The sequence below is a fragment of the Anopheles ziemanni genome, chromosome 3, assembly GCF_943734765.1.
Source record: "Anopheles ziemanni chromosome 3, idAnoZiCoDA_A2_x.2, whole genome shotgun sequence".
In the NCBI taxonomy this organism is placed as follows: Eukaryota; Metazoa; Arthropoda; class Insecta; order Diptera; family Culicidae; genus Anopheles; species Anopheles ziemanni.
The window spans coordinates 74,770,502-74,782,032 of NC_080706.1; positions in this window are offsets into that span (position 1 = coordinate 74,770,502).

The following is an 11,531-nucleotide window of genomic DNA, read 5'->3' on the forward strand; positions in this document are numbered from 1 at the left end:
CCTCCGACGAGCGTTCGCCTTCCATTTGAACCTGTTTCGCTTTCGGCTTGAAACTCTTTTCACTGCCGGATTGCGCCAGAAATTTGCGGCAGTTTTTCTTTAAGTGTCCAGGTTTCTGGCAAAAGAAGCACTTCCTTTGCTCGCTCCGTTCTGTCACTTTTAACACCATTTCTTTTTCTGAGAGGTCATTAGAACTGGAACGTTTCTGGAACTCGTCCCGCAACCGCGCAGTTACCAGATCTAATGTTAGATCCTCCTGCGGCCGATTCTCTAATGCCGTAACGAAACTGCTGTACGACGGTGGGAGACTGCGTAGCATCATAATTATGCGCAGCAGTTCGCTGAGCTCTACCCCGGCGTTGTCGAGGCGCTCAAACAAGTCCTCAAATTCTTCGAGGTGCTTCTCCACGTTACCGCCTTCACACAGGTTTTTGGAACATATCTTTTGAAGCAACATTACCTGATTACCAATGGTGGCTTTTTCGTGGTAAGCCTGCAGGTTGCGCCACATGTCACGAGCCGTCTTGCTTTTCTTTATAAAGCGAAGTTGACTATCTTCAACAAGAAGGGAAATCGTCGCTCGCGCCTTGACGTCTTTCTTTTTCCAGTCTGCGTAATCATCATCATTTTCTTCCGGCTTCGGTAATTCTATCATGTCCCACAATTCCTCGCGTTCCAGCAAGGACTGCATGCGGAACCTCCATGTTTGATAATTACCGTTCCCGAGCTTCGCAAATGTTGCCTTCCAACCGTCCGCCATTGTTACTTTTTCTTTACACCGTTTCTCTTCAGGAATACCACAAATGCACTTCCTGGAAAACCTTGTCCTCAACCAAAAACTTTAACACACGCTCCGAAGCACTGGGGCTGGGCCCATAACCTGTTGAAAAATACTGAGTAATGTCTTTTGGTTTCTGTGGAAATACTCCACCCTTGGATCAAACACCAATAGAGGAAAGCAGCAAGAAAACACGTGTTGTCTCTTTGAAAGTCCAGTAACAATAATTTATTTCATACAGTTTAAGTTACGTTGACAGCCAAATGCAGTGCTGCCAACTTTAGTTCTTTTCTGCCCAAGGTTTATACGCAGAGGTATTCACCCATTTCCAACATTGAGCATCCGTACTCAAACGTTACAAATGCTCAAATAATGAAATGTGTATGCTGCGATTTATTTATAGGCGGTTTCGAAAGCAGCGAATTGCATTTCATAGTCTACTAGATGCAATCGGTTTTATTTAAAAGTTTAGCAATTTCTTTTTAGATCTCAGTTGACTGATATTTAAAATTGTCATAATTTCTATTTAGATCTTAGTGCACACTGAGGCCGCAGTTAGCGTTCAACATGGTAAAACATCTGATGTGTATATTTACTACGTGTAAGGTTTTATGTTTTATCCTATTTACCAAAATTTGTTGCCTTTGACTCGGCTTTTTGGTGAACTGTTGCCGGTAAGTAAATATCAATCAAGAACAGAATTTAGGAAGACTTCGTTGGGAAAATACTAAATACTGTCAACAACAATACAATATGAATCGAGCCCAGAAGCAGCAGTGAAAACATTTGAATGAATTTGGGCTGAGTGTACCCAAACACGATGGACGGCATTTCATAAATTTGGCAGAATTGGTGAAAAAATCATAAATGTTTCTCCATCGGGTAAAAGAGTAAATGAGAGCAAAGAAAACCACATAAATTATCACTCAAGAATCTATTCGGATATTGAACAAGACCCTACTCTAGCGATGTTCGCTTGATGTTGCGATCAATTGAATATATTTTAATCATGAATTCATGTTTTCTCTGATTTCGGCCATGAACATTTGAAACAATATTCTAAAAGAAATCGGAAAGGATCGAACATGAAACTCCCGGTCGCAAGATTGTCGCAGCGCCGTGTAGACCTGCGGTCAAACAACCTCGAGGGAAAGAAATAAAAGTTATAAACTAAACCAAACTCAAAATTATTTCGCAGTTCCTTAGTACAATGAAATTGTTTACGGGTAACAAAAACGTCTTCTGTGTAGCGATTTAAATGTTTATTTAATTTAAATATTTTTAAACATCGACTCATTTACATTTACATGGTTAAATTACAAAATGATTACATTTTTATGAAATAATTGATCAATACAATAGTAAATCTAACTACATCTAACTACAAAAAAATAAAATAAGTAACCCTGCCAAACACAGATCCATAGCAGGCAGCGTCATCCTTCTTTGATTTTTTTTCCTTCGCAGCGTCGTTTTCGGTATCCTTTTTTTCCTCCAGGCAATCGTCATCTTCGTAAAATATTTCCGCCTCTTCTTCTTCGATGTCCCCTAGCGAAGGTTGCCAGCCCTGGAAATGAGAGAGATCATATTTCAATACACGTAAGGTTTTATTTTTTCTCTTACTTACCAATACATCTTTTTTTACCCTCGGGTAGCAGACGCCCACGTCTGTAACATCGTCGTCCGGAACGTCGTCGTCCGGAACATCGTCGTCCGGAACATCGTCGTCCGGAACATCGTCGTCCGGAACATCGTCGTCCGGAACATCGTCGTCCGGAACATCGTCGTCCGGAACATCGTCGTCCGGAACATCGTCGTCCGGAACATCGTCGTCCGGAACATCGTCGTCCGGGACATCGTCGTCTGGGACGTCGACATCCGGGACATCGTCGTCTGGGTCGTCGACATCCGGGACATCGACATCCGGGACAACGTCGTCCGGAACATCGTCGTCCGTGACATCGTCGTCCGGGGCATCGTCGTCCCGAACATCGTCGTCGGGAACATCGTCATCCCGAACATCGCCGTCCCGAACATCGTCGTCGGAAAACTCGTCGTTCGGTACATCGTCGTCTGGTGCATCCTCATCCAGCATTTCGTCAACTGGATCGAATTCTTCATTTGCTTCTATGGAGCTCCACAAAACGAATTCTTCCTCTTCCGGCTCCTTTTTGGACCTAAAACAACAAAAAAAATCGATCATACCCATTGTGTTAGTTTTGAGCATCCGTACTCAAACGTTACAAATGCTCAAATAATGAAATGTGTATGCTGCGATTTATTTATAGGCGGTTTCGAAAGCAGCCAATTGCATTTCATAGTCTACTAGATGCAATCGGTTTTATTTAAAAGTTTAGCAATTTCTTTTTAGATCTCAGTTGACTGATATTTAAAATTGTCATAATTTCTATTTAGATCTTAGTGCACACTGAGGCCGCAGTTAGCGTTCAACATGGTAAAACATCTGATGTGTATATTTACTACGTGTAAGGTTTTATGTTTTATCCTATTTACCAAAATTTGTTGCCTTTGACTCGGCTTTTTGGTGAACTGTTGCCGGTAAGTAAATATCAATCAAGAACAGAATTTAGGAAGACTTCGTTGGGAAAATACTAAATACTGTCAACAACAATACAATATGAATCGAGCCCAGAAGCAGCAGTGAAAACATTTGAATGAATTTGGGCTGAGTGTACCCAAACACGATGGACGGCATTTCATAAATTTGGCAGAATTGGTGAAAAAATCATAAATGTTTCTCCATCGGGTAAAAGAGTAAATGAGAGCAAAGAAAACCACATAAATTATCACTCAAGAATCTATTCGGATATTGAACAAGACCCTACTCTAGCGATGTTCGCTTGATGTTGCGATCAATTGAATATATTTTAATCATGAATTCATGTTTTCTCTGATTTCGGCCATGAACATTTGAAACAATATTCTAAAAGAAATCGGAAAGGATCGAACATGAAACTCCCGGTCGCAAGATTGTCGCAGCGCCGTGTAGACCTGCGGTCAAACAACCTCGAGGGAAAGAAATAAAAGTTATAAACTAAACCAAACTCAAAATTATTTCGCAGTTCCTTAGTACAATGAAATTGTTTACGGGTAACAAAAACGTCTTCTGTGTAGCGATTTAAATGTTTATTTAATTTAAATATTTTTAAACATCGACTCATTTACATTTACATGGTTAAATTACAAAATGATTACATTTTTATGAAATAATTGATCAATACAATAGTAAATCTAACTACATCTAACTACAAAAAAATAAAATAAGTAACCCTGCCAAACACAGATCCATAGCAGGCAGCGTCATCCTTCTTTGATTTTTTTTCCTTCGCAGCGTCGTTTTCGGTATCCTTTTTTTCCTCCAGGCAATCGTCATCTTCGTAAAATATTTCCGCCTCTTCTTCTTCGATGTCCCCTAGCGAAGGTTGCCAGCCCTGGAAATGAGAGAGATCATATTTCAATACACGTAAGGTTTTATTTTTTCTCTTACTTACCAATACATCTTTTTTTACCCTCGGGTAGCAGACGCCCACGTCTGTAACATCGTCGTCCGGAACGTCGTCGTCCGGAACATCGTCGTCCGGAACATCGTCGTCCGGAACATCGTCGTCCGGAACATCGTCGTCCGGAACATCGTCGTCCGGAACATCGTCGTCCGGAACATCGTCGTCCGGAACATCGTCGTCCGGAACATCGTCGTCCGGAACATCGTCGTCCGGAACATCGTCGTCCGGGACATCGTCGTCTGGGACGTCGACATCCGGGACATCGTCGTCTGGGTCGTCGACATCCGGGACATCGACATCCGGGACAACGTCGTCCGGAACATCGTCGTCCGTGACATCGTCGTCCGGGGCATCGTCGTCCCGAACATCGTCGTCGGGAACATCGTCATCCCGAACATCGCCGTCCCGAACATCGTCGTCGGAAAACTCGTCGTTCGGTACATCGTCGTCTGGTGCATCCTCATCCAGCATTTCGTCAACTGGATCGAATTCTTCATTTGCTTCTATGGAGCTCCACAAAACGAATTCTTCCTCTTCCGGCTCCTTTTTGGACCTAAAACAACAAAAAAAATCGATCATACCCATTGTGTTAGTTTTGAGCATCCGTACTCAAACGTTACAAATGCTCAAATAATGAAATGTGTATGCTGCGATTTATTTATAGGCGGTTTCGAAAGCAGCCAATTGCATTTCATAGTCTACTAGATGCAATCGGTTTTATTTAAAAGTTTAGCAATTTCTTTTTAGATCTCAGTTGACTGATATTTAAAATTGTCATAATTTCTATTTAGATCTTAGTGCACACTGAGGCCGCAGTTAGCGTTCAACATGGTAAAACATCTGATGTGTATATTTACTACGTGTAAGGTTTTATGTTTTATCCTACTTACCAAAATTTGTTGCCTTTGACTCGGCTTTTTGGTGAACTGTTGCCGGTAAGTAAATATCAATCAAGAACAGAATTTAGGAAGACTTCGTTGGGAAAATACTAAATACCGTCAACAACAATAGAATATGAATCGAGCCCAGAAGCAGCAGTGAAAACATTTGAATGAATTTGTGCTGAGTGTACCCAAACACGATGGACGGCATTTCATAAATTTGGCAGAATTGGTGAAAAAATCATAAATGTTTCTCCATCGGGTAAAAGAGCAAAGAAAACCACATAAATTATCACTCAAGAATCTATTCGGATATTGAACAAGACCCTACTCTAGCGATGTTCGCTTGATGTTGCGATCAATTGAATATATTTTAATCATGAATTCATGTTTTCTCTGATTTCGGCCATGAACATTTGAAACAATATTCTAAAAGAAATCGGAAAGGATCGAACATGTAACTCCCGGTCGCAAGATTGTCGCAGCGCCGTGTAGACCTGCGGTCAAACAACCTCGAGGGAAAGAAATAAAAGTTATAAACTAAACCAAACTCAAAATTATTTCGCAGTTCCTTAGTACAATGAAATTGTTTACGGGTAACAAAAACGTCTTCTGTGTAGCGATTTAAATGTTTCTTCTTCTTCTTCTTCTTGGCGTAACGACCTCTTGGTCATGCCTGCCCGTTAAGGGCTTACGAGACTTGTTTCCCTGTTGTACGTGGATAGTCAGTCCTCTCGTACAGGGGAGGGTCCCGGTCTCGGTTGGGATTCGAACCCACGCCGTCGAGGTGGTGAGCCCCGGCGCTCATGGGCCGATTTTCTAACCGGCGCTACCGCTCGGCTGTCGCGGACCCCCCCCCGCGGATTTAAATGTTTATTTAATTTGAATATTTTTAAACACATCGACTCATTTACATTTACATGGTTAAATTACAAAATGATTACATTTTTATGAAATAATTGATCAATACAATAATAAAACTAACTACATCTAACTACAAAAAATAAAATAAGTAACCCTGCCAAACACAGATCCATAGCAGGCAGCTTCATCCTTCTTTGATTTTTTTTCCTTCGCAGCGTCGTTTTCGGTATCCTTTTTTTCCTCCAGGCAATCGTCATCTTCGTAAAATATTTCCGCCTCTTCTTCTTCGATGTCCCCAAGCGAAGGTTGCCAGCCCTGGAAATGAGAGAGAACATATTTCAATACACGTAAGGTTTTATTTTTTCTCTTACTTACCAATACATCTTTTTTTACCCTCGGGTAGCAGACGCCCACGTCTGTAACATCGTCGTCCGGAACGTCGTCGTCCGGAACATCGTCGTCCGGAACATCGTCGTCCGGAACATCGTCGTCCGGAACATCGTCGTCCGGAACATCGTCGTCCGGAACATCGTCGTCCGGAACATCGTCGTCCGGAACATCGTCGTCCGGAACATCGTCGTCCGGAACATCGTCGTCCGGAACATCGTCGTCCGGAACATCGTCGTCCGGAACATCGTCGTCCGGAACATCGTCGTCCGGGACATCGTCGTCTGGGACGTCGACATCCGGGACATCGTCGTATAAGACGTCGACATCCGGGACATCGTCGTCTGGGTCGTCGACATCCGGGACATCGACATCCGGGACAACGTCGTCCGGAACATCGTCGTCCGTGACATCATCGTCCGGGGCATCGTCGTCCCGAACATCGTCGTCGGGAACATCGTCATCCCGAACATCGCCGTCCCGAACATCGTCGTCGGAAAACTCATCGTTCGGTACATCGTCGTCTGGTGCATCCTCATCCAGCATTTCGTCAACTGGATCGAATTCTTCATTTGCTTCTATGGAGCTCCACAAAACGAATTCTTCCTCTTCCGGCTCCTTTTTGGACCTAAAACAACAAAAAAAATCGATCATACCCATTGTGTTAGTTTTGAGCATCCGTACTCAAACGTTACAAATGCTCAAATAATGAAATGTGTATGCTGCGATTTATTTATAGGCGGTTTCGAAAGCAGCGAATTGCATTTCATAGTCTACTAGATGCAATCGACTTTATTTAAAAGTTTAGCAATTTCTTTTTAGATCTCAGTTGACTGATATTTAAAATTGTCATAATATCTATTAGATCTTAGTGCACACTGAGGCCGCAGTTAGCGTTCAACATGGTAAGACATCTGATGTGTATATTTACTACGTGTAAGGTTTTATGTTTTATCCTACTTACCAACATTTGTTACCTTTGACTCGGCTTGTTGGTGAACTGTTGCCGGTAAGTAAATATCAATCAAGAACAGAATTTAGGAAGATTTCGTTGGGAAAATACTAAATACTGTCAACAACAATACAATATGAATCGAGCCCAGAAGCAGCAGTGAAAAACATTTGAATGAATTTGTGCTGAGTGTACCCAAACACGATGGACGGCATTTCATAAATTTGGCAGAATTGGTGAAAAAAGCATAAATGTTTCTCCATCGGGTAAAAGAGTAAATGAGAGCAAAGAAACCACACAAATTATCACTCAAGAATCTATTCGGATATTGAACAAGACCCTACTCTAGCGATGTTCGCTTGATGTTGCGATCAATTGAATATATTTTAATCATGAATTCATGTTTTCTCTGATTTCGGCCATGAACATTTGAAACAATATTCTAAAAGAAATCGGAAAGGATCGAACATGAAACTCCCGGTCGCAAGATTGTCGCAGCGCCGTGTAGACCTGCGGTCAAACAACCTCGAGGGAAAGAAATAAAAGTTATAAACTAAACCAAACTCAAAATTATTTCGCAGTTCCTTAGTACAATGAAATTGTTTACGGGTAACAAAAACGTCTTCTGTGTAGCGATTTAAATGTTTATTTAATTTGAATATTTTTAAACATCGACTCATTTACATTTACATGGTTAAATTACAAAATGATTACATTTTTATGAAATAATTGATCAATACAATAATAAATCTAACTACATCTAACTACAAAAAAATAAAATAAGTAACCCTGCCAAACACAGATCCATAGCAGGCAGCTTCATCCTTCTTTGATTTTTTTTCCTTCGCAGCGTCGTTTTCGGTATCCTTTTTTTCCTCCAGGCAATCGTCATCTTCGTAAAATATTTCCGCCTCTTCTTCTTCGATGTCCCCAAGCGAAGGTTGCCAGCCCTGGAAATGAGAGAGAACATATTTTAATACACGTAAGGTTTTATTTTTTCTCTTACTTACCAATACATCTTTTTTTACCCTCGGGTAGCAGACGCCCACGTCTGTAACATCGTCGTCCGGAACGTCGTCGTCCGGAACATCGTCGTCCGGAACATCGTCGTCCGGAACATCGTCGTCCGGAACATCGTCGTCCGGAACATCGTCGTCCGGAACATCGTCGTCCGGAACATCGTCGTCCGGAACATCGTCGTCCGGAACATCGTCGTCCGGGACGTCGTCGTCCGGGACATCGTCGTCTGGGACGTCGACATCCGGGACATCGTCGTATAAGACGTCGACATCCGGGACATCGTCGTCTGGGTCGTCGACATCCGGGACATCGACATCCGGGACAACGTCGTCCGGAACATCGTCGTCCGTGACATCATCGTCCGGGGCATCGTCGTCCCGAACATCGTCGTCGGGAAAATCGTCATCCCGAACATCGCCGTCCCGAACATCGTCGTCGGAAAACTCGTCGTTCGGTACATCGTCGTCTGGTGCATCCTCATCCAGCATTTCGTCAACTGGATCGAATTCTTCATTTGCTTCTATAGAGCTCCACAAAACGAATTCTTCCTCTTCCGGCTCCTTTTTGGACCTAAAACAACAAAAAAAATCGATCATACCCATTGTGTTAGTTTTGAGCATCCGTACTCAAACGTTACAAATGCTCAAATAATGAAATGTGTATGCTGCGATTTATTTATAGGCGGTTTCGAAAGCAGCCAATTGCATTTCATAGTCTACTAGATGCAATCGGTTTTATTTAAAAGTTTAGCAATTTCTTTTTAGATCTCAGTTGACTGATATTTAAAATTGTCATAATTTCTATTTAGATCTTAGTGCACACTGAGGCCGCAGTTAGCGTTCAACATGGTAAAACATCTGATGTGTATATTTACTACGTGTAAGGTTTTATGTTTTATCCTACTTACCAAAATTTGTTGCCTTTGACTCGGCTTTTTGGTGAACTGTTGCCGGTAAGTAAATATCAATCAAGAACAGAATTTAGGAAGACTTCGTTGGGAAAATACTAAATACCGTCAACAACAATAGAATATGAATCGAGCCCAGAAGCAGCAGTGAAAACATTTGAATGAATTTGTGCTGAGTGTACCCAAACACGATGGACGGCATTTCATAAATTTGGCAGAATTGGTGAAAAAATCATAAATGTTTCTCCATCGGGTAAAAGAGCAAAGAAAACCACATAAATTATCACTCAAGAATCTATTCGGATATTGAACAAGACCCTACTCTAGCGATGTTCGCTTGATGTTGCGATCAATTGAATATATTTTAATCATGAATTCATGTTTTCTCTGATTTCGGCCATGAACATTTGAAACAATATTCTAAAAGAAATCGGAAAGGATCGAACATGTAACTCCCGGTCGCAAGATTGTCGCAGCGCCGTGTAGACCTGCGGTCAAACAACCTCGAGGGAAAGAAATAAAAGTTATAAACTAAACCAAACTCAAAATTATTTCGCAGTTCCTTAGTACAATGAAATTGTTTACGGGTAACAAAAACGTCTTCTGTGTAGCGATTTAAATGTTTATTTAATTTGAATATTTTTAAACACATCGACTCATTTACATTTACATGGTTAAATTACAAAATGATTACATTTTTATGAAATAATTGATCAATACAATAATAAAACTAACTACATCTAACTACAAAAAATAAAATAAGTAACCCTGCCAAACACAGATCCATAGCAGGCAGCTTCATCCTTCTTTGATTTTTTTTCCTTCGCAGCGTCGTTTTCGGTATCCTTTTTTTCCTCCAGGCAATCGTCATCTTCGTAAAATATTTCCGCCTCTTCTTCTTCGATGTCCCCAAGCGAAGGTTGCCAGCCCTGGAAATGAGAGAGAACATATTTCAATACACGTAAGGTTTTATTTTTTCTCTTACTTACCAATACATCTTTTTTTACCCTCGGGTAGCAGACGCCCACGTCTGTAACATCGTCGTCCGGAACGTCGTCGTCCGGAACATCGTCGTCCGGAACATCGTCGTCCGGAACATCGTCGTCCGGAACATCGTCGTCCGGAACATCGTCGTCCGGAACATCGTCGTCCGGAACATCGTCGTCCGGAACATCGTCGTCCGGAACATCGTCGTCCGGAACATCGTCGTCCGGGACATCGTCGTCTGGGACGTCGACATCCGGGACATCGTCGTATAAGACGTCGACATCCGGAACATCGTCGTCTGGGTCGTCGACATCCGGGACATCGACATCCGGGACAACGTCGTCCGGAACATCGTCGTCCGTGACATCGTCGTCCGGGGCATCGTCGTCCCGAACATCGTCGTCGGGAACATCGTCATCCCGAACATCGCCGTCCCGAACATCGTCGTCGGAAAACTCGTCGTTCGGTACATCGTCGTCTGGTGCATCCTCATCCAGCATTTCGTCAACTGGATCGAATTCTTCATTTGCTTCTATGGAGCTCCACAAAACGAATTCTTCCTCTTCCGGCTCCTTTTTGGACCTAAAACAACAAAAAAAATCGATCATACCCATTGTGTTAGTTTTGAGCATCCGTACTCAAACGTTACAAATGCTCAAATAATGAAATGTGTATGCTGCGATTTATTTATAGGCGGTTTCGAAAGCAGCCAATTGCATTTCATAGTCTACTAGATGCAATCGGTTTTATTTAAAAGTTTAGCAATTTCTTTTTAGATCTCAGTTGACTGATATTTAAAATTGTCATAATTTCTATTTAGATCTTAGTGCACACTGAGGCCGCAGTTAGCGTTCAACATGGTAAAACATCTGATGTGTATATTTACTACGTGTAAGGTTTTATGTTTTATCCTACTTACCAAAATTTGTTGCCTTTGACTCGGCTTTTTGGTGAACTGTTGCCGGTAAGTAAATATCAATCAAGAACAGAATTTAGGAAGACTTCGTTGGGAAAATACTAAATACCGTCAACAACAATAGAATATGAATCGAGCCCAGAAGCAGCAGTGAAAACATTTGAATGAATTTGTGCTGAGTGTACCCAAACACGATGGACGGCATTTCATAAATTTGGCAGAATTGGTGAAAAAATCATAAATGTTTCTCCATCGGGTAAAAGAGCAAAGAAAACCACATAAATTATCACTCAAGAATCTATTCGGATATTGAAC